Here is a 26013-nt window from a genome sequence, read left to right as displayed (position 1 = left end):
GTACAGTTCCATCAATGTGGTATACAACTGGTAACCTTTTCACTCTAAAATGCATAACTTTACACTTCACTACATTAAACTGACATCCATTCTCCTTAGCCCAGTCCCCAATCTATCCAAATCATCTTGCAAATTTTTAACAACTTATGTATTAATTATTTTTTTACCCAATTTTCCATCGTTCACAAACAACTGAACAGTTTCTCTCAGATCATTTCCTATAGCATTAATGTACAAATTAAACAGTAGCGGTCCAAGAAGAGCCCTGTGGCACACCACCACTAGTCATAGGCCTTCTTCTGGACTCTACTCCTGAATAAACTACTCTCTGATATCTCCCCATCAACCACCCTCTTATCCACCTCACCAAGCCTATATCCATCCCCTTGTGCCACAGTTTATCGATTAGAATTCCATGTGGTATCCTGTCAAAAGCTTTTGCAAAGACCCACAGTATCACTGTAAACCCATTATCTTTATCTAGCTCAGCCGTCACTGTATTATAAAATGTGAGCGAGTTACTGAGGCACAACCTATCCTTCACAAAATCATGTTGCCCCCCCCCATACAGTATCCCATTTTCATCTATCCATGTTTGTATTTTTCTTTTGACCAATTTCTCCAGTGCTTTGACAACAATTCCCGATATGTTGTTAGTACTGTTGTCATACTGATTGATCGGTATATTTCGACATCAATTTTGGAGCCTCCTTTATGCAATGGAACTATATCCTCCTCTTTAGGACTAACCCAGAGCTGAGACTTAGATGAAAGAATGTAATCAAGGGTACTGTCAAGTCCCTAGTGCCTTCACATAAAACTTGAGCTGGTGTACCATCTAATCCCATAGCTGTATTTACATCAGGGTTCTGTAATATGCTTTGCACTTCCATTTCATTTACCTCAGTTTCCATATAAGTCTTTTCCTCTCTTGTTACTGCAGTATGTTCACCTGGATGATATATTCTTGCAAAGTGTTCACTTAGTAATTCTACTATTCTACTATTTGAACTGATTCATTTACCTCCTACTATCAGCATTCATTAAAATCGTTCTGCCATAAAAATTCTCCCTTTTTCTTGCAACATATCAAAAGAACTCTTTAGGATTATCTTTGGCCTTCACTGCTAATTTCCTTTAATACTCTGATTTTGCCTTTTTTTACCACACTGGTTACCTTTCTGGCCTGTATTTTGTACTGCTCATGTGCCTGCTGGTCACCTTTCTCCTTGAATTCCCTCCACAATTTTTTTTGGTCACTCCATCTTAATATTGAGATTCGTCCATTTAACTTTCACTTGATTTACTTTCCTGACTCTAGATATGCAGTCTACTGGAAGCAAATTCAAATAGAGCTATGTGGGCAAATGAACTAATTTGTGTAAATTGTTCCATAGAGGTTTCCAAGAAGGAGGAACTGGAAAAATGTTTCAAGTCATCAGAGCAGACAGCTGACATTCCATTTCCTTCCTCGCACATGTCTTCTTCTCCTTCCAATCTATGTTCCCATAGTTGAAATTCCCCATAATAATTACCCAACCTTCACTCATTGAGTTTATTTGCCGATGCATAATATTGCTATCACCTTTTTCATCCTGTGGTCATGGAAGCATCCAACTGTATATTTTGTTCTGCTGGCCTCAATCTCACACCATATAGCCCTAAATATGCTATTTTCACTGGCCTACAGTTGAACTTCATCACTTATCATTAATAACACTACCCCCCCCCCATTCTTTTCTCTGTATCCTTCCTGAACACACTATACCCTTCACATTCTGTCCCACTAATGCCAATAACCTTTGGCCATGATAAACTAACCCAGAAACAATGCCAAAAAAACTCCCCCCCCCCTTGCAAAAAAAAAAAAGTGCAAAAGCCCCTTAGGCCCCACTATCTTGATGCTTTATACTAATTATCCCATTTCTGTTTGTTACCAGTGGTACTAACTTTGGCATTTTATGCACATTGTTAGACTCACCTGCCTCACTTCCACCCTAAAAACTCTAATTTCCCTGATTTTGCACATCCACTTTCACTTCATTCAGCAATACTTTTTCCAGACTCTGAATACCAAATCCATTCAGATGCAAACCATCCTTGTATAAGACCTTTCACCTATTAAACTCACTCCACACATCCACAAACTCCACATTATTCCTCCTGCAAAACCCATGCATCAAGTCATTTGCTATTATGGTCCTCCTTCTCAGTTCTACTATGTCTTACCATAGCAAGAGATTCACTATTTTAACTTTCTCACTCTTTTCTTTTGTTACTTCCAGTATTCTTTCATATCCTCTCTCATGCCATACTTTTCTGCTTTTAAATCATTCGTTCCAGCCAAAACAATCAACTCTTTCACTTTACCAATTTGCATTCCAATAGCTGCACTAATATCATTAATTTTTCCACCCAGGAAGCATGATTTTGTCAATCACACCTTTTATGATAGAATCACTCCTTGAATTTTCCTTTTCTCTCTTAGTCAGGCATTCATTTCTCTTTTCTTAGACTTCTTTCTTTCTTTTATTGACTGACCCACTCACCAGATGTTTCTGCGTTTCTGCATTCGATGCAGCTCCTGCTTCATCCTGTGTATCACTCCATGTAACTTACTTATCTCCCTCATTACAGCCAACTTTTCATTCTTTATATTTGTCATATTACTACTCTTTCGATCAATGCTTTCTCTCTCTCTCAATCATGTGATCTTTTAACCCCCGTTTCAGTCGTATCTGTCATTACATCACCACAGACATTTACACATGTATTCTCTGTTCAATCCACCATTTCAATTTCATCGACTGATTCTCACTTTTGACTCACACTTTCATAGTATTTTCAGGACTTTCCCACCACTATCACTTTCAAACTAAATTCCATTTGCCTTTGGCAATACATACATCTTGCAGACATTGCACTGTACGCAGTTTCTTCAGTTGAATTTTTTAAACAATGATACTTTGGATGCCATTGTTTTGCTTTGCATCGGTGCCATGTGCTATGCTATGCAATGCAACTTACCGTGCAGAAAGGCTATATTAACTGTAACAGAAATAAAACTTTTAACTTAAATTGAATTAACACCATGATACAATCAAATTCTACCACAATTTTTAACTAATATTGCTGTTTTTTTTTAAACTAAACAACTTAACTGGTGCAACTCTCTAAACACAAGCCTACCACCTTACACACTTGATGGCAATCCAAAGATTCAGAGATTCACATACAGTAATTTTCTTAGGACTTTGCAAAGGCATTTAATAGATTACCACATGATAATCTATTAAACTATTAAATATATTAATCTATTAAACATCACACAACTTGCTGGAAAAGTACCAGCAAGTTATGTGATGCAGCAGTGTCTCAGAAAAGGAAGGTGACCAGTGGTGTGTGTGTCTCTGTGTTCTGTTTTTGGTCCCCTAATGTTTAACTGATTTGTTAATGAACTGAAGGGACATGTGGTGTGAGAGTGTTGGACCTGGTTATTGGTTCAGAGGATATATGCATAAGTAAGGTGTCCTCGTTACCTCCAATTGGTGAAAGTGATCATGTGGTATTGACTTGGGAGGTTGCAAAATCTGTGGATTTTTCTGTTAAGAAGGGGTATATACGAAACTACAAGTTAGGCAATTATAACAAGCATCGGAGTGAGTTTGCAGCCATCCCATGGCAGAACATATTGCAGAGGAAAGATGTTAGCAGTGCATGGGATAAAATCAGCAGGTATCTGAGGAAAGAAATATCAGATTGTGTCTCCATGGTCAGGAAGACAAATAAGGCAGGCGTTAGATGGATGAGCAGTAGTATAAAGCTTGATCTACAAAAAAAAGAAAATGTTATGGAGAAATGCAATCAGTACACCCATGAGCAGTACAAGGCTCACGCTAGGAAGGTTACCAGCATAGTAAGAAAAGCTAAATCTGAGTATGAGAAGACCTTAGCCAATGAGATCAAGGGTAATCCCAAAGAGTTCTTCCGCTATGTGGCAAGTAAAAGGAAGAATGACTTCAGAAGGATAACTTTAGTGTGTGTGCCGATGGTATTGAGGTAACAAAATCAGATGTAATAGTCGAGTTACAGAGTGATCACTTTTCAAAAGTCTATCACCCAAGTGAGGATATCTCTGTACCTGTAGCAACAACTAATGTGAAAATTGAAGCCATGAAATCAAAGGTATTTAATATATTGCAAAATTTAAATGCAAACACTGCTGAAGGTTTAAATAGAATATCAGCTCGGGTGTTGCGTGAATGTGCAAAGGAAGTGTCAATCCCTTTTACTTGGATATTTAACTTAAGTTTGAACTCTGGTATGGTCCCTAGGGAGTGGAAGTCAGGCAAAGTGGTTCCTTTGCATAAGGGTGGCTCTAAAACTGCGGTAGTTAATTACAGACCAATCACCATCTCAGGAGTAGTGGTAAAAGTATTGGAAAAGTTGGTTAAAGACAAAATTCAAGAATGGGTGGATCAGGATATGATACTCTATAGAGGCCAACATGGTTTTGCTAAAGGTAGATCCTGCCTTAGCAATCTGTTAACTTTTCATAATAGAATGACATCTGAGTTGGACAAAGGAACTGGCTACACAGTGGTACTTCTGGATTTTGCTAAGGCTTTTGACAGGATATCCCCACGGAACACTGTTATGCAAATTGGAGCAGATGGGAATGGATACTAAATTGGTGATATGGATAGGAGAATGGCTCAGGGAGAGATACCAGAAGGTGGTGTATGGAGGAGCTGAGTCCAGGATGAGGCAGGTGACCTGTGGTGTGCCTCTGTGCTTGGGCCATTGTTGTTTAATTTGTATATAAATGATATAGGAAATGGCTTAAAGTTGTTGCTGATGATGCAAAGTTGGGTAGCTCAATAAAAAATCAAGCTGATGTTGAAAGTTTGCAGGATGATTTAAATAAGCTGGTAGAATGGGCAAAAGGTAATGGATGTCAGTTCAATGTGGAAAAGTGTAAAGTCATGCATTTTGGGATTAAAAGATTACCTGCTATGTACTACATTGATGGAACAGTACTCCAAGAGATTGATGAGGCTAGGAACTTAGGGGTGTTGGTAGATAGGGAGATGAAGTTCAGGGGACACATTGCTAGGTGTCCAAGATTGCACATAGGATTACTTGGATGCTGAGGAACACACTGACATCCAGAGATAAAGAGGTTATTATTCCCCTTTATAAAACGTTGATAATTCCACATTTGGAGTACTGTGCTCAGGTCTGGTCAGCTGGATTCCTTGGAGATGAGGAGGCTGTGGAGAGGGTTCAGAGAAGAGTGACTAAGTTGGTAAATGATGTAAAAAATGCTCCGTACATTGATAGATTTAGAGCTTGTGGGTTGCAGAGGTTGGTTGATAGACGGAGAAGAGGGGATATGATAGAAACATTTAAATTACTGAAGGGTTTTTATAGGATTGATGCAGGGGAAATGTTTCAGCTGTGTGATAGTGATGGAAGAACAAGAGGTCATCCCTGGAAATTAAAGAAGAGTGTGGTCAACAGGGGTGTGAGAACAAGGTTTTTTGCCTGGAGGGTGATGAATGAGTGGAATTCATTGCCTGACTTAGTTGTGAGCTCTTTGTCTGTAAATGAATTCAAGAAGAGATATGACAGATATTGTTTTGCTAGTTTGGGTCTCCTGCGATGAGTCTACTGACTCCATGGAGATACCCGTAATAATAATAATAATAATAATAATAATAATATTTCATGTGAATTGACTAATATCTTCAAATAAGTGTTGATGATGCAAAGTTTGGTAGAATTATCAAGAGTATTGTTAATGTTAATTCTCTACATGGAGATCTGAATAGACTTTTAGCTTGGACAGATGAGTAGGGCTGTAAATTTAATATTAATAAAAGGAAAGTGCTACACTCCAACTATAGAGTTGTAGTTGAAGCTGTACTTCAGGAAATGAATGAGATTTGGGATGCTGGTAGACGGTTAACTAAAGTTCTGAGAACACATTGCAGTATTGCAAATATTCCACATCTTATTGCTGCTGTGATAAAAAGTACATTGACATGTAAGGAAGAGGAGGTGGTGGTGTCTCCATATAACTCATTATTCAGACACACGTGGACTATTGTGCTTAAATTTGGTTACCTAATTTTCATTAATGTGGAAACACTAGAAAGGTTCCAAAGAAGAATGAACAAAGCAATATCAGGAGTCTGAAGTTTGTTATGCAGAGTGGTTGAAAGAATGGATAGGAGAAAAAGAGGAGATATAATAGAGACCTTCAGATTGGTTAAAGGATTCTACCAGATTAATACAAAATGAATTATAAAATGAGTAGACAATAAAATGGGAAGAACGAGAGGTCATTATTATTTTTTTTTTGAGAATTGTTGGCGAGTGGAGCCGGAATGTATTGCGAATGCAGGGAGTGCAAATGACTTGAAAGTTCAATACAATAGATATGTTGCTTGTTGAATGTGCCTCCCACGATGAGTGTACTGATTCCATGGAGGCTACTATAATAATAATGATGATGATGATGATGATGGAAGGCAAGGAGTGAAAGTGTTGTAAGGGAATGTAGAAGGAGTGAACAGTAGTGTGCAAATTATGAATAAGAGTGTGAAAGAAGTAGCTGATGGTAATGTGGATGATGAGGTAACAGTAAGGAGTGAACAGTGGACTTATGAGGTGTCCTTCACAATACAAAATGTGACCTATAGTGACTGGAGAAAAAATTGCAGTGTGTACATTAGGAGGGAAAATGAAAGAAAAAGTGAATGGAAAAAGTATGAAAGTGTTAGAAAATGGGAGTAAGGAGAAGGTATTGTATGGAGATTCGATAATAAGAGGATTATGATGAGTATGTAGATTTTTAACCAAAAAAACGAATGTGACAGGTGAAAACTAATACTAGGTTTAATAGGTCAATTAACTATTAATAGGGTTAATAAAAGTAAAAAAAAAAAAAAAAAAAAAACCAGAAACACGTGGAGCATGGAAGTTGGCATGGGTCAGTCATTGTTCAGTAGGTATACACAGTGCCGTATTCAGGTATAGGCCATAGAGGCCCAGGCCTAGAGCGGCAAATTTTAAGGGGCGGCAAAAATGTCCACGTTCTCATTTTTGTAATTATAACATGTAACTTATATGCCGCATATACTCACAAGTAGAGAAATATTTTTCTTTTCCTCATTGTAAGTTGAGTCTGCAAGCATATTGGTGAGCGGCAAGACGTAGAATATTTTAGGACATTTTGGGTGAGTTGTAATATATATATAGTTATTTATATTATGAATTTACGATATGTAAATCAACATGTTCATTAAATATGAGGGGTGGCACATACCTAAATACACCACTGGGTATACATGATAGTTGCCAGAAAAGTTCAAGTCTGACATATGGAAATATCTGTTAAGTGAATTCCAAATATCACATAAAATTATTCCATGGTTTCTGTTGAGTGTGCCTTGTGAGGGGATAACCAGTGTAGCCTCTTTGATGTTGTGGACACTAAAGTTGTCTTTTACGTATGACATGGAGCTGTTGTCTCATTCAGTATTGTATGGCAGAGTATGGAATATGAGAGTAGAATATGAGAGGAATTCTAATCAATATGAGAATATGAGAGGAATTCTAATCAATAAACCGCAGCATATGGGGATGGATATAGGGTCGGTGAGATGGAGAGAAGGATGGTTGATGGAGAGATATTAGAGAGTGGTTTATTCAGGAATAGAGTCCAAAAGACAGCCTGTGACTAGTGGTGTGCCGCAGGGCTCTGTTCTTGGACCACTGCTTTTCAGTTTGTTCATTAACGATATAGGAAATGATCTGAGAGGAAGTGTTCATTTGTTTGCTGATGATGCAAAGTTGGTTAGAGCAATAGTGAGTGCACAGGATGTCAAAATTTTGCAAGATGATTTGGATAGTTTGGAGGACTGGGCTAAGGAGAATGGATGTCAATTTAATGTAGCAAAGTGTAAGGTTATGCATTTTGGATTGAAAAGACGAGTAGCAATATACCACATTGGTGGAATTGTACTCCAGGAGATTGACAATCCAAGGATTTGGGAGTGTTGATGGATAGGGAGATAAAGTTTAGGGGCACATTGCAAAAGTGGGTAAATCAGCTCATCAAATCACTTGGTTACTGAAGAATACTTTGATGAGCAGAGACAAGCAAGTTATTATTCCTCTGTATCGAGCCTTGATAAGACCACATCTTGACTACTGTGCCCAGATTTGGCTACCAGGGTTTCTTCTTGATGGGGAGGAGGTAGAGAGGATCCAGAGGCGAGTGACCAAGATGATAGCAGGTCTATGGAATGAACCTCATGAGAACAGGTTGAAGATTTGTGGGTTGCAGAAATTGGTTGATAGGCAGAAGAGGGGTGATATAATTGAGACATTCAAATTACTGAAGGGTTTCTATAAGATTAATTCAGAGGAAATTTTTGAGAACAGGACTGGTGGTCTGAGGACTAGGGGCCATACATGGAAGCTGGGCAAGAGTGTGGTTAGCAGAGGTGTTGGAGTTAGGTTTTTTTTTACTTGGAGAGTGGTAAATGAGTGGAATAAGCTGCCAGAGTCTGTTCTGGGTGCCATGCCTGTGAATGAGTTCGAGGCAAGGTATGATAGATACTGTGTGAATGTTGAATAGTTGTTCTTGTCATGATGTTAAGGCCTCCCTTGATTGGAATCTTGCAATTAGTCTTCTGATTCCTTAGAGATACCTGTATAATAATAATAATAAACCAAATTCCAAAAACTAAATTCTAATAATTGGGTCATTGTGCAAATAAAGAAAACAAATTTTGCAAATATTCAGGACACTTATTAAAATTATCAACATAATTTTTAAGCTTTCCATTACGATGAGGATATTATAATTATGGTGATTAGCTCAGATTATTTCTAGATTATCCACCCATCAAATAAGAAGCGCTCAGTTAACCATTATGGGAGGACTGAAGTCAGTTGAAAAAGATCAATTTTGGTGTATTAAGCAGAGTTTCCAGACTATATAAAAATAAATAAAATATTACAAAAAAATTGATAAAAAGAGAAAAAAAATCCATAGTTCATCCGTGGTAGAAATGCACTATAGATTTACTGATAACCTTGTTATTGCTGGGTGGGAACTACATAAAAAAAAAAAAAAAAATCCTTGAATGGGTCTGCATGTCATCTTGACTCCTGGAAGAACACTGTATAAAACCATCATTATCATCATTATCAAATTCCTGCCGGTACCGTCAATGGGTGTACAGGATATGATAGTACTACATGAAAAATTTACATCATTACTAACTTCCTATCTACAATTTTCTTCCAAATCAGTCTGTTACCTTTAAAGACTCCAACATTATCAGATCTTATGTTTCAATCTTCTAAGGTACTTTCTACCATATCAATCCACCTATATCTTGGTCTTCCTGTGGGTCTTTTTGCTGCCAACCTGGCAGAGAACACTTGTTTTGCTAATCTTTTCTCTCCCCTTCTGTTTAAGTGACCATACCACCTGAGATTAGCTCTGCTAATGCATTCCTGGATGCTGACAATATCAAGTTCTTTCCTAATATCCTCGTTTTTGATATGATATTGCCATTGATGCCATCTGTTCATGCCCCTAATCTTTCTCAGGACACTCATATCTGCGGTCGCTAGTCTTTGGTCAAATGTTTTACTCCTAACTCAGCTCTCAGATCCATAAGTTAAAATTGGTTTGAACACTGTCTGGTATTTAACTAATTTAGTGTTTTGACTAATTTTTCTCTTATTCCATATAAATGTATTCAGTTGACTTCCTGCTATACCAGTTTTGTTGATTCTGTTGTCTATTTCCATATTTAATTTACCATCTTCACTAAAAAACGTGCATAGGTAGCCGAAATGTTTTACTTGTTCTATAGGTTCTCTATTCACAATGCAGTTGATATTTTCAATGTTTCTGCCTATTTTCATTGTCTTTGTCTTGTTATTGCTGACCTTCATACCATATCTGTTACAACAGTTATTCTATTTAGTCAGGGAATCTTCCAGACTTGTAGTGGATTTATTTAGAAGTATAACATCGTCCGCATAAAGCAAAGAGCTGACATTAACATCTCCAATGTTAACATCAGGTTGAATACCACTCTCCTTCATAATGTGATCCATATAAATAATGTACATCCTTGTGGAAATCTATTAACAAACTCAAAAGATGCTCTTGCTCGGTGGCGTGGATATTTTGCGAACGTGCTGAATGTCAATGCTGGAACGTCAATATTGGAGGATTATACTCCTTATCGAACTGCTGAACCCTTTATTGAAGAGCCGACATTTAGTGAGATTACTCCTGCTAACTGTATGCTGAAAAATAATGGAATGCATACCAGCGGAGCTCCTGAAGAATGGTGGGGACGTCCTGCTGGAGCAGCTGTACCAGCTCATCTTGATGATCTGGCTAGAAGAACAGCTGCCGGGCAAGTAGAAGGAGTCGCTGATCATCCCAGTATATAAGAAAGGAGATAAGACTCAATGTGGCAACTATAGAGGCATCTCACTGCTGTCGACTGGCTACAATGTGCTGTTTAACATCATGCTAATGCACCTCACACCATATGCAGAAGAGTGCCTTGGTGACTACCAGATGAGCTTCAGGAGGAACCATTCTACAATAGACCAATTCTTCACACTGAGCCAAGTTTTTGAAAAGTGCTGTGAATATAACCGGGAAGTTCATAATATTTTCATAGACTTTTCTAAAGCCTATGACCCAGTGACATGCCCAAAAATATGGCAGGTGTTAGAAGAGCTGGGAATTCCTCGAAAACGCCGAAAAATGGTGCAGGTGTGCTTAGCCAGTTCGAGAGCAAGAGTGAAAGCAGAAGGTGACCTTTCGAACCCGTTTCAAGTACAGACCGGTGTGAAGCAGGATGATGGGCTTTCTCCAATTCTCTTCAATCTAGTGTTGGAAAAAGTAATTAGAAATACACAGCAAGTGGCAGGTGGAGTCGACATGGGGGGGCAATCCAGGATTCTTGGCTACGATGACGACCTGAACGTTATGTCGCATCAACGGGACGACACGGTGGCATTGGTTACTGCTATTGAATAAGCTGCAGAAGAAGTAGGCCTGAAAATAAATGCCGAGAAGACAAAATACCTTTTTATGAGTTGCCATGCTGCTCAAGATCCAGAGGGAGCTGCACAGTTTGAGAAGGTGAAGGTATTTAGGTACTTGGGTTCTTTCGTGATTGAAGACAAGACACAAAGTTGAGGCTGATGTCCAGAGTCGGGTAAATGCTGCGAATGTGGCCTATTATCAGGTGCATCCCCTTTTCGCTGTGTGCTTGCTGTCTTGAACTACAGAGGTAGGACTATACAAGACTTTGATCAGGCCTGTTCTCCTCTATGGTGCTGAAGTGTGGACTCTCACGGCGAGACAAGCCGATCACCTGAGAGTATTCGAGAACAAGATGCTACGACGTATCTATGGAGGGGTAATGGCAGACGGAGTCTGGAGGAGGAGGTTTAATGCTGCCATACACGCTTTATACAACTCAGCAGATCTCTTGATGGAGCTGCGAGCCTGGCATCTTCAGTGGCTGGGGCCCCTGTACCTTATGGGCCCTGAAAGGACTGTGAGACAAGCGTGGGAGGCCCGACCCTGATCAGGGAGCCTGCCAGGGAGACCGAGAAAGAGATGGGTGGATCAGGAGAAGGAAGACCTACAGGCTGTCGGGCTAGAGACCAGAACGTGGCGGACAGTCGCAGAGGACCGTGCCCAGTGGCGACATGTGGTGCTTGAGGCCAAAAGTGCCCCTGGGCTGATAGCACCTGGCTAATGTAAATGTATGTACATCCTTGTGTGATAACAGATTTAACATTAACCACCTAATTGGCCCTTATGGATGAAATACATATCCTCATAGGCTTCGTATCCATCATATATTTCAATTGTAATATCAATGGTATTAAAATTGCATATTAAAATTGTAATATCAATGGTATTACAATTTTAATATGCACTTTGCATCCATGATAACCTTGACGTCTATTGACATCCTGGCCGGTTAGGCAGTTAAACCATCTTCCTGTACTTCCTTCAATTCTAACTGCTGACTTACAGCTCAAATAAAGACTAAGTATTGCTTGATATAATGCTCCATTGACACCATACAACTGTAGCATTTTGAATAGCTTCTCTCTTGGCACCTTGTCATATGCCTTTTCCAGATCCATAAAACTTAAATACAGATCTTTGTTATATTCCTATGATTTCTCAGCTAATTGTTATAAAATGAAAATCTGATCCTGACAGCCTCTATTTTGCCTGAATCCAGCTTGTTCTTCACCAAGCTTCTCTTCCACAATTCTTCTCAACCGTTTTTCATGTATACTGCATATATCTTACCAGGAACACTCAGTAATGAAATGCCTCTGTAATTCTCACATTCAGAGTGATGAAATTGCTAGATGAAACAAGCAGTGACAACAAAGTTGACACTGCTTGTTTCATCTAGCAATTTTTCGAAGTAATTACTCCATACGTTGAGGATATCTTTTTCTCCAGTTTTCATGTCACCTTTATCATCTCTAATTGCTTTTACAGTATTCTTTCCTCCATTTGTGAGCTTCTTCAACAACCTCCAGAATATCTTGCCACCTTCTTGATATTTATTTTCTATGTTTGTACCAGACTTCCCATGACTTTCGTTTAGCTAGTTTTACACAGTGTTTAGCTTTCTTACATTTGTCTCTGTATTCTCTAAGAGCACAAGCTGATTTATTGCCAGGAACGTTTGGTATGCTTTCTTATTTTTATTCACTGCCTCTTTAACATCCTGTGTCTACCATGAGGTTCTAATTTTTCTATCCTTGCAGACAACTCTCACCACATGCCTCTCTGGCTGAATCAATCAGTGTTTTCTTGAGGGCTTGCCACTGAATCTCCAAGGTTTGGTTCCTGTTCTCAAACTCTCATTTTTTTCTTGAATAATTTTTGTGTATTTTAGTCTATAGTTCACATCTGAGAGCTGCTCAACTTTTATTCGCTTTAAGAGTTTCATAAATAATCTTCTTTTCAATATGAAATTCAATTTTATTCTGTTCAAGACTAAACGGTTAGCACTTCCAATATCAAATCCTCTGCACTCTGGTGCCCTGGACCAGGAAGAAAACATCACTATCAACAATAACATAGTCAATGAGACTTTTCTTATTTCTTGCCTCTTCTCTCCATGTGAATTTGTGCACATTTTTATGTTGGAACATTGCATTAGTAATAATCATTCCATGTCCTGAGCCGAAATCCAACAGGTATTTGCCATTATTATTAGCTTTGCTCTTTTCTGCAAATTTTCCCAAAATATTTTTGTATGTCTGGCAATCATTTCCTACTCTGCTATTTAGATCCCCAACAAAGACCAATTTTTCATTGTGTCAGTTGCTTTGTCTAAATCCTCAAAAAATTCCTCCACTTTTACCTTAGTAGTACCTTCTTTGGGACTGTAGGCACAAATAAATCTCATTGTCCAATTCCTCATTCTGATATTTGCCCACATCACTCTACCTGAGATTACCTGTCATTCAAGAAGATTAGCCTCGTATTTAGTGTTGAATACTATGGCTACTCCTTCTTTTCCTTGAATGTCATTGCCTGAATATAACATTTTGTATTTATTGCTCAGAAAGATCTCACCAGTTATTGTCTTTTTTGTTTCAGTCACCCCTATTATGTCGATCTGGTACTTATCTAATTCCTCAGCTAATTCCATTTCTTTGCCATTCAGGCTTCTTGTGTTGATAGTACTGATCTTGAACTCTGATGATGTTGAGTTGTGATGAGTTTCAGGATTTATTCCAGTAGCTCAGTTTTCCTATTCACCCTGGTTCCCTGATGAAAACAACGGGATCTTGTTAAAACTGTTGACGTCATGATATTCTGTTATGTATCATCATTTTATATCTTGGTTTAAGTCAATAAGAATACAATTCGGTCGGCTAAATTCCAAATTGCCAGTCCATCCGCGTTCATTCAGTATCCAGGTTGATACCTAACAGGGTGCACCACGAGAAGGTGAGGACTGGACATTAGGTCAGAAGCCCTGGTCGGTTCTCCGCATTCCTTTAAAGACAATGTGGATGTCTCCTCTCAGTTATACAGCTTTGACCTTTAAGCATCCCACATTATATATATATATAAACTTCTATATTACACCTACTGTAATATATATATTATAGATTGGCCTCGTATTTAGTGTTGAATACTATGGCTACCCTTTCTTTTCCTTGACTGTTCAGCACTGATCCTATAACAACTCCTCAACAACTTGTAGGTCTCTATCATATCTCCCCTCCTCCTCCTGTCCAAGAGACTCTGCAAGTTGCATCTTCTCAATCTTTCCTCACTCAACATTCCAGAGGTTAGAAACTATCTTAGTCAGTCACCTCTGGACCCTTTTTAACATCTTTTCATCCTTCTGAAAACCAGGTGACCAAATCTGTGCACAATAGTCCATGTATGGCCTAATCAAAGCCTTATACAATGGAACGAGAATCTCCCTACTGCTACAAGTCATTGTTCTCTCCATCATTCCCAGAAGCCATTGTATTATCTTCACAATTTTGGCTATGTGTCTCCAAAATTTCAGATCCTTATCCACTATCACCTCCAGATCTCTTACTTCCTCCACCTCTGACAACATATCCTCACCAAGTATAAATTCTGCATTCCATCTTTGTTTTCCAACTTTTAAAACCTTACATTTTGCAACATTGAACTCACATCCCCATTCCTGTGCCCAATCACTCAATTTATTCACGTCTTCTTGTAAGGCCACAACATCTTCTCTACTCTTCATGGTTCATCCCAACTTTGCATCATCGGCAAACAACTGAATATCTGCATCCAGATCTTCACCAATATCATTAGTATATAAGTTAAATAGTAATGCCCTAAAACAGACCCCCTGAGGCATACCACTAGTGACTTTCCTTTTCCTGGATATCGCTCCCCCATACACAACTTGTTTATACCTATCAGATAGCCAGTCCAATGCACCAACCTAATATCTGACCCCATCTCCTCTAGTTTGACTATGAACTTATTATGCAGTAATCTATCAAAAGCCTTTGCGAAATCTAAGTATATTACTGTGTATCCTTCTCCTCTGTCCAAGGAAGCAGTCACTTTATTGTAATAAGTAAGTAGATTACTAAAACATGATTTCCCTTTAGCAAATCCATTCTGTCTATCAAAGATAATACCATTGTTGTCAATCCAATTCTGGATACTAGTTCTCACAAACTTCTCCAACAACTTAACCATAAAACTATAGGCCTATCTGTCACACAGATAGGCCTATAGTTTGATGCTTGAGCTCACCTCCTTTATGAAGTGGCACATTCTTGCCCTCCTTCCACTCCTTAGGAACTTGACCAAGTGCAAGACTCATATTAAAAAAAATGTCAAGGCAGGTGTCAGCTCCCTAGCACATTCTTTCAGAATACGTGGTGATATATTATCAAGTCCCACAGCCTAACATCTAGTTTGCTCAACTCCCCATTCACCTCTTGCTCACTTACAGTCAGTCTCTCCTCCCCATCATCAACTGCTCTCAGTCTCTCCATGAAGTCACATTCACAAGATTGAAAGATCTTTATGAACTGCTCATTAAGTATCTCAACCACACCTTCTGCAACAGCTGTCTTTTTACCATTTTCTCCAATCATTGTCATCCTTCCATAATTATTGTTTCTTTTGTTGGCTACATATCAAAAGAACTCCTTAGAATTCTTTTTTTGGCTTCATTAGCTAACTGCTGTTCATGCCTCACTTTAGCTATCCTCACCAACCAAGTCACTGAGAAGTATGCTGACCAGCAGAGATTGTTGAAATTTCATTGTGTATAGTTTCGTAGTTTGCATAGTGTTTCATTGAGAGTGACTAGTATAGTAAGGAAGGTGAAACCGGAATATGAGAAAAGATTGGCCCTTAGATCCAACGAAAATCCTAGGGAATTTTATAGCTATGTGGCCAGTAGGAGAAATGACTGTGGAAGAATGACATTGTGGGATAAAATGGGAGTAGAATGACTGATGCAGAGGACTTAGTGTAATTGTTCAATGAACAGTTCAATGAAAAATGACAGGAGTATTTCATCCTGGAGGAGTCAATTTGAATACTAGAGGGATAGGCAGGTTCGAGGTTTAGATGTGCAGGAGGAGAATGTGTTCACATACTGAGTACTGGATGTTAGTAAAGCTGTGGGACTGGATGGTATTTCACCACGAGTTTTGAGAGAATGTGCTAAGGAACTGATAGTGCCTTTGACCTGGCTTTTCAATGAAAGTCTGGCTGTGTGAAGGTGCCCATGGAATGGAAGAAAGGTAAGATAGTGCCATTGCATAAGGGCGGCAGCAGACTGGATATGTCTAATTATAGGCCGGTTTGTGTGTCATCAGTAGTTAGTAAGATCTTGGAGAAAGTAGTGAGGGACCGTATAAAGCATTGGGCAAATGAGGGTAATGTTATCTGTGAGAGTCAACATGGATTTGTGAGGGGGCCCCCTCTTGTTTTATATTTGCTAGCATATTTGCAATATGCTAGCCTTTTATAATAAAGTTACAAGAACATTAGATGACGGAAAGGCATATACTGCAATTTTCTTAGACTTAGCGAAGGCATTTGACAGGGTGCCACATGATAAGCTGATATTCAAGTTGCAGCACATGGGTCTGGATGTCAGATTGGTCAATTGGATTCAGGATTGGCTGTCCGATAGGTATCAGAGAGTTGTGTATGATGGAGCAATATCAAAGAGGCAGAAGGTTACAAGTTGGGTTCCACAGGGCTCAGTACTGGCACCTATATTGTTTAACCTCAATATCAATGTCTGTGGATTGCAAGGGATATTCGGCTGTTTGTGGATGATGCAAATCTGGGAAGGGTTATTAGTAATAGTGCAGATGTGGAAGCCCTGCAAGAGGATTTGAATAAGCTAGATAGATGGGCAAATGAATGGCGGTGTCAGTTTAATGCAGCAAAATGTAAGGTCTTGAAGTTTGGGACATATCGATGGGATGCTGCATACTTTAGTTTGCAGCATCCCATGCTGCAAACTTCAGTTTACAGAATGCTGCAAACTTCAGTTTAACTCCTCCCATCTATGGGAGGAGTTAAACTGAAGGAAGTAGGGGAGACAAGAGATCTGGGGTTGATGAGTGATAGAAACCTGAAATTTAGGGGACATATTGCAAAGGTGGTAAAGGTAACATAGAGGATTACTGCAATAATGAGAAGGACACTGACCTGCAGAGATAAAATGGTTATCATTCCATTGTATAAAACTCTGATCAGATCACACTTAGACTATTATTCTTAGATCTGCTCCCCAGGATTTGAAGGGGATATGTTAACTGTGGAAAGGGTACAAAGATAGATAACAAAGATGGTGTCGGGACTATAGATTGTTAGTTTTGAGTATCAGCCAAGGGAGTGTGGACTGCAGAGTTTGATGGATAGAAGAGGTAGAGGTGATATGATTGAGACTTTTAAACTGTTGAGAGGTGGTCACAGGGTTGACACTGGGAGAGTTCTTTCGCTTGGTTAAGTGGGGGGGGGGGCATGACAAGGGGCCATCCCTGGAAGTTATGAAAAGAAACTGTGAGAAAGAGGATGAGAAGTGGTTTCTTTGCATGGAGGGTGGTTAAACCATGGAATGCATTGACTGATAGATTGGTGAGAGCAAGAATGGTCAATTCGTTGACTCGATGAGTTTTGATAGACTTGTGTTTCTTAGAAAGGACCTCCCACGATATGTCTTTTGACTCCATGGAGGCCTGAATAACAATAATAATAATAATGATAATAATAATAAAAGTCCTGTTCAGACCACACTTGGATTATTGTAAACAGATTTTGTCTCCAGGATTTGAAAGGGGGATAAATTAACCTTGGAAAGAATACAGAGGCATATAGATAACATTTTGCAGAATGCAAGGCTGCAAAATGTTAGTTATCAGAAGAATATGGACTACAAAATTTGGTAGATAGAAGGAGAGGTGATAGAATTGCAACATTAAACTTTGGTACTAGAGAGTTCTTTCATATGGTAGAACAAGGGGAAAGAGCAATGACAAGGGGCCGTCCCTAGAAGTTATGAATTGAAGAGGTGAGTAAGTGGGTGAGGAGTGGTTTATTGCATAGAGGGTGGTTGAACTATGTAATGCATTGCTTTATAGAGTGATGAGAGTAGGAATGGTGAACGAGTTCAAGTAATGATATTGTCTAGGAAGGGCCTTCCATGATGTGTATTATCATACAGGACCTTCAACTCCATGAAGGTGCTGTATGATAATAATAATAATAATAATAATAATAATAATAATAATAATAATAATAATAATAATAATAACTATTCTGCATCTTGAACAGAAATCCAGAAGGTACTCACTATTATTATTATCTTTTCCCTGTCCAAATTTTTCCCAAATATTTCTGTATGCTTGGGGTTGATTCATTTCTTACCCTGTAGTTTAGATCTCCAACTAGCTTTTCCATTTTTTTTATGTCAGCTGCCTTCTCGAAAGACTCGCAAAATGTTTTCACTTCTTGCTTTTTAAAGTGGAAATCGTTTTATTATACCTCTCCAAATTTCAAAATTTGGAGATGTATAATAAAAAAATTCCTTCCTGAAATTGCCTTCCAATCAAGAAAAATATCTTCATGTTTGGTGTTGAATACTATAATAATTTCTCCTTCCTTTTCATGATCATTATTGCCTGAATATAATAACATTCTGTACTTAAATATAAAGAGTCAATAGGCTTCATTTCGGCGATATAAACATTATTTAAATTAAGGGGATATTAAATCCCACATTGTTTTAAAACCAAATAAGAAACTCAAAGATTGGAATCCGAGTTTCATGCCGAATATAGTATAATAAGCTATAAAAGTATCGGTGACTATAAAAGTATCATAATATAAATATAAACTATAAAAGTATCATAATGTAAATTTGCATTATGGAAAATACCAAGAATAGCGATCAGAACTTCACCACCTTTGCTGTGAGTTGCCCGAATTTGTACTACGTACTTGGACTATTTGCATTAGCTCACGCTAGTAGTCGCCAATACTTTTATAGTTTATTATACTATATTCAGCATGAAACCCTCTGATTCCAATCTTTCAGTTTCTTATTTGGTTTTAAAACAATGTGGGATTTAATATCCCCTTAATTTAAATTCTGTACTTATTATTTAGTAAGATCTGATGTGTTTTTGTTTTCTTTGTCTCAGTAACACCATTCATATCTGCATGGTAATTTTTCATCTCTTCTGCAAGTTTTGTTTCCTTTCCATTGCTACCCCTTATATTGATGATTTCTATCTTCAGTTCTTCTGATGTTGTTTGTTATTCCAATAGCTGACTTTCAGTGCTGACCTTGCTTCTCTGATTAAAACATCAAGGGACTTGTATTGCTGGGTGATATGCCCAGTCAGTATGAAGTATCATCATGTTGTACATTAAATTTATTTCTAGTTTAAGCCAACAGAGAGTACAGTGTGGTTGGTTAAGTCCACCTATATTGTTTTCTCCAATCCATTGCCAACCCACCTCTGTTGTTCAGTATCCAATAGATACCTACTAATGGGGAACAACACATAAAAATGAGGACTTGACATTAGGTCAGAATCCCAGTTGGTTCTGCGCATTCCTTAAAGATTAAGTAGAAGTCTCCTGCTGGTTATCTGGTTATTTATTTTTACATAGCCCACAAACTCTGCTCTAGAGACTAAACATAGAACTTTTTCAAGTCACTTCAGACCTCCAGTAAGTGGGGCAGATGATGAAGTTCCCACCTAAAAAAAAAATATATATATATATACTTGGTGGGGAAATTTTGAAGGAGGTTGATGAGACAAGAGATCTGTGAGTGGTGATGAACAAGGACCTGCACTTCATTGCACACATCATGAAGTCATCACATCAGATTATGGCAATGATGCAGTGTGTAGAAATAAAGAGATTATGGTTCAATTGTATAAGTATAATTGTACATATGGATTATTGTGCACAGATTTCATCAGTTGTTTTTCATGGTGAAGATACCTTAGAAAGGATCAGAAGATGGACTAAGGTGGTAACTTGTTTTTGAAATATGACGGTATGAAGACAGATTGAGGGAATGCAATTTGCAGTCTCATGAATAGAATTAGAGATGGGATATAATTGAGACATATAAGTTGGTAAGGGATTCATAGTGAATTAATATGGAAGAAATTTTTCATAGAATGAGAGAAGTGATAGAATAAAATACCACCCCTGGAAACAGCTTAAGGAGAATGTAAGCGAGGAAGTGAGGAGTTCTTCTATTTTTTTTTTTTTTTTTGAGAAGTTCTTTTGCATGGAGAGTGGTTGGTAAATGCAATGAATTGCTTGACAGTGTGTGATAGTATGTACCTCCCATGATGAGTCTTTTGATTCTGTCTAGGTTTCGTGTTAATAATAATACTGTACAGGGCAGTATGTGATATGAGAAAAAGAGGTCATCTCCAGAAATGTATATAGGAATGAGAACTGGGTAATAAATGCAATGCATTGTCAGAGTGGTAATGACTGCACCGACAATTTTAACATGAGGTGTGGCAAGTGTTACAGAATGCAGAACAGGTGGATTTCCTATAATGAATCCGGGGCACCATGGAGACATAAATACTACTACTATTACTAATGAAATAATATTAGAAACATTACCTCTTTATTGGCTTATTACAGAAAGAAAGTTCAGTAACAGGAAGAATTGCTTGTCCAAGAAATTCATCTAATCCAAAGATGTTGGAGTGTAAGACTGTTAGAATTATGCAGCTATTTTTTTCAAGTGTTCTAGAAAACAAATTAATTAATTAAAAAAAAAAAAAGAAAGACTGAAATTGCCAGTTATCATTATTTTTTAAATAAAGAATTGCACAAATCCAAGGCATAAGATTAGCATAACTCTTAATTTTTATTATATACACATTCATAACCTACTTTACTATACAATACAAAGAATCTATCCTTGCTGGTTTGCCAGCAGTTGATGATTCAGTTCAGAGAAGAGCTCTCACATTAATTAATTATATAAATTATATAAATAAGAATATTATTTGCTAATGTTACCTGAGCAGGAATATCTTCATTGTGTCCAAAGGCTCATTGACTGAGGCCTATACTAATCATTATTCACACAAAGCCTAACAGACCTTTCCCCACAACCTCTAGCAACCCATTCCACTCATTCATGACTCTCCAAGTAAAAAACTTGTTCACAGATTTCTGCTAACTACACTTTTATTACTCAACTTCCCTTATTCTCTCTACTTCTTTCATGTATTGAAAATTTTTTTCTTTAATCCATCCTATAAAAAAAATAATAAAATAAAATAAAAATTACCCAAGCAGGAATATTTTATCATACCCCTCTTTTTGGCCTGCCACCATTTTCGTCACCCTGCCTCTGGATCCTCTCAACTCAAATGTGACCAAGCTTTATAAAGAGAGAGAGAGAGAGAAATGATGTCATAATCCATAACGTCGTATTGTTTAACTTGTACATTGACATTGGGACTGGCTTAACTGGAGATGTGCAGCTGTTTGCTGATGATGCAAAGTCGGGAATAACTATGAGAACTAGACCAGTTGTTGTGACCTTGCTGGAGGATCAGAATACACTGTTTGAGTGATCATATGAGTGTAGCTATTAATTTAATGTTGTAAAGTGCAAGGTCTTAAAATTTGGCAAGGTGAGGGAGGAAAAGGGTATACAATTACTGGAGAAATGTTGAAGGAGGTGAAGGAGATTAGAGATCTCACAGTGATGGTGAAGAGAAACTCGAAATTTAGGGGTCACATTACCAAAATTATAAGAACATCACGGATTATGGAAATAATGAGACATTGATATGCAGAAGCAAAGAGGTTATGGTTCCTTTAATAATAATAATTACTGCAGACATTTAGAATATTTTTATCCTCAATTTTCATGTCACATCTATCAATACTGATTCCTTTTACAGCACTCTTTCTTCATTTTTTTAGCTTTTTCAATAATCTCCAGAACATTTTGTCACCTTCATATTTTTCTTATATATTCTTACTGAAGTCTTCCCCCCAACTTTGGTACGAATGCATAAAATCCCCTCATAAGAAAATCCACACATATGGATCTTTCTAGAAAGATACCTTGTGGTGAATGCAATATCTGTACTTGGGGAGATATTATTATTATTATTATTATTATTATTTAGGCCTCCAAGGAGTCAAAAGACTCATCGCGGAAGGTCCTTCCTAGGAAACACAAGTCTATCAAGACTCATCGTGGGAGGTCCCTCCTAGGAAACACATTGTCTATCATACCATTCCTTAAACTCATTAACCGTTCTCGCTCTCTCTCACAACTCTATCAGGCAATGCATTCCATGGTTCAACCACCCTCCATGAAAAGAAACCACTCCTCAACCTCTTGCTCACAGTTTCCTTTTGTAACATTCAGGTGTGTTACGATGGCCCCTTGTCATCACCCCTTCCCACTGTTCAACCTAACGAAAGAACTCCCCAGTGTCAACACTGCAACCACCTCTCAACGGTTTAATATCCCCCTGCAATCCACTGACAATGTCATTGATATAAAGGTTAAACAATATAGGTCCCAGTACTGAGCCCTGTGGGACACCACTTGTAACCCTCTGCCTCCTTGAAACTGCCCCACCATGAACAACTCTCTGATACCTATCGGACAGCCAATCCTGAATCCAGTTGATCAACCTGACATCCAAACCCATGTGCTGCAACTTAAATATCAGCTGATCATGTGGCAACCTGTCAAATGCCTTTGCTAAATCCAAGAAAATGACTCTCACAAATAACATTACCCTCATCTACCCAATGTCGTATACGGTCCCTAACTAATTTCTCCAAGATCTTACTAACTACTGATGACACACAAACTGGCCTATAATTAGACACTTCCAGTCTGCTACAGCCTTTATGCAATGGCACTATCTTACCTTCCTTCCATTCCCTGGGCACTTTTCCTCTGTGCAAAGCTGTGGGACTGGATGGTATTTCACCACGAGTTTTGAGATAATGTGCTAAGGAACTGAGGCATGTCAAAGGAGCTGTCTAGCTCCATTGAAATGCCATGTCAAAGGAGCTAGACAGCTCCTTTGACATGTTTATGGAGGAGAACATATTCCAAATACCATCCAGTATTTGGAATATGTTCTCCTCCTGCACCTCCAAACCCTGAACCTGCCCTATCCCTCTAGTATTAAAATTTAGTCCTCCAGGATGAAATACACCAATAAAATGTTCATTGAACAATTCCACTATGTCTGCTGCATCCATCACTCTATTTCCATTTTTATCCTACAATGTCATTCTTCCACAATCATTTCTCCTCCTATTGGCCACATAGCTAAAAAGTTCGGATTTTCTTTGGATCTTTGGGCCAGTCTTTTCTCATATTCCAGTTACTCCATCTTACCATACTAGTCATTCTCCTGGCCTGTGTCTTATATTTTTCATGCATCTGCTCTTCACCTGTCTAATTATATCTTTTCCATAGCCTCTTTTTCACATGTAGTTCCTGTTTAATATTGTTTGTCATCCACTTTACACCAGATTGTGTCCTCTTCTTCACTTGTGGAATACAGCTTACTATTGCTGCTAACAAATATTCCTTCACAATTTCCCAAGCACTAATGATATCCTGGCCTTCCAATTCCTCCCTCCATGAAACTTCCCCAAGTTGATGTCTAAGACTATTATAATCACCTGTCTTATAATTCCACATATGTTCCAGTCTCTTTGATACTCTTGCATGTCTATTCATCTTCCAAGTCAAAACCAAATGGTCATTCTCTCTCCAACTGGTGGGAGAGATGTCATCTCAGTTATTATCAACTCTTCTGGTGCTATGACCAAATCCAAAACTCTTGAACCTCTTGTTCCCTCTATTACATGTTGTCTAAGATAATTGTCCCTCAAGAATTCTAGAAATTCCATTCCCTTATTGCTACATTTATCTTCCTCTCCCCAATTTATACTGCTATAGCTAAAATCTCCCATAACAATCATTCTTCTTGCACTTGCCAAGCTCTGCTGTCTAAACATCTCCTGGTCCCCACTCTCTGTGCTCATATGCTTTCAAAATCATTAGTTCCACTGCCTTCCAAAGTCTCCAATCTTAGAGGACATAAGTCGTCACTTTTCATATGCAGTACTCCACCACCACCATGCTTTCCCTTTCAATCCTGCCAAAAAATGCTGTACCATGCTACTTCTATTCCTGTTATTATATCCTCTTCTGTCAACCATGTCTCAGTGATCCCAATAATCTTTGGCCAGACTGATGCTATCAGCACCACCAATTCCTCTCCCTCTCCTTTATTCTGGACAATCCTGGCTTTAGTATAAAGCATAAAAATGTCACTGTTTCTATACCCAGCATTATTTCCTCTAGACTCCACTGGGCTCAGCGCTACCTGATGTTGTCCCCCTTCTCCCAAGTACCCTTTCCCACAAGAGGCCATCCCTGCTACCATCCACGTTGGGCATTCTAGCATATTATGCATATTGAGCATATTAATATTATTATTCCTCACATTATATCCCACTTGGTGCAGGGTCCACTATTTTATATGATGCAACTTTAAGCTATCTCAACCGGCTTGTTGCAGAGCCTGATGTTAGTGGGAAATGTATTTATGTCTGTAGATATGTGTGTGTGTTCACAGGGTCAGTTTGCCTGTTTTTGAGGAATGAAAAACCCGAGTTACCGGGTGAAAAACCCTCCACTTCCATATGAGACGGCTAACTCACCTTTTGTTGAAAGAGACCAGGTAAAGGTTCCTCGGATCATGGATGGGAATCGAACCCAGGTCTGTCTTTCCAACCAAAGGGTTTCGTCTATAATGACTAAGCTACAGAGGCTCCTATTACTATTATCATTACAAGAGACCTCTAGGGAGTCAGGGATTCTTTGAGGAAGGCCGCATCATATCACTCGCACCACTTGTCATATCTTCACTTGATTTGTTCACATTATATGTAACCCCCCACCTTCAAAGACGAGCTATTCCAATTTTTCTGTTTGCTAGTGTCTGCAGCCCACAAATTCTCAATCTGCCCTCATTATCTACATTCCACAGTCTCCTTTTCATTATCTTCACTGTATCTGCTTCACCTTGGAAATCAGGATACCAAATCTACACAAAATAGTCCAGGTGAGATCATATCAAAGCCTTGGAAAGAGACAGAATGACTACTTTATCTTTACATTTCAGTGTTCATTTCTACATTGCAATTATTATCTAAATTGTACTTGACAATCTTTGAATATGGCCCTTGAACTTGAACTTCCTATCTACTAAAACTCCAAGATTCATAACATAGTGAGCTTCTTCTGTCATTATCTCACCAATATTATACACCACTGGATATCTTTTTTTTATTTTTTATTTTATTTTTATGACCTATAATGCAACAATACCATGTGTGAGCAGTATACTCATGTGTTGTTGAATCTGTACATGAGAGGTTGGTTGATCAACCTATAGTGCATTAGTACTGTGCATGGGTAGTGAGATAGGAAAAGAGAAACTTGTTTACATTTGTTTTGAAAGCATTTATACTGTATTCCTTGGAAAACTTGGAGGAGGAGGGGAATGCTGTTCCACAATACAGTGTAGTAGAAGGGATGAAAGAGGAGGAAAAGAAGCTTGTTTTGTGAGTTTAGCAAGAATATATGGGTTGAACTGTTAAGGGACGTTGGATAACAGCTGCATTTGTTTCAGCTGATTCACTAGAATGGAAAAAATATTGCTGCTAGTTCATATGAACATTTATATGGTGCAGAAACCAAATGTCTCCGTGAAAATGGGTGGAGTAAGTTGGTAAGATGTGGGTCGTTAATCAGTCTAATTGCCCTTTTCTATACCAGGCTTTTAGGGACACCACCATCATAAATGTGAGAGCAAATATTC

Source organism: Typopeltis vanoorti, chromosome 25 (assembly GCF_054136105.1).
Source record: "Typopeltis vanoorti isolate ZY-2024b chromosome 25, IOZ_Tvanoo_1.0, whole genome shotgun sequence".
In the NCBI taxonomy this organism is placed as follows: Eukaryota; Metazoa; Arthropoda; class Arachnida; order Uropygi; family Thelyphonidae; genus Typopeltis; species Typopeltis vanoorti.
Note: the sequence above shows the minus strand (reverse complement) of the source record.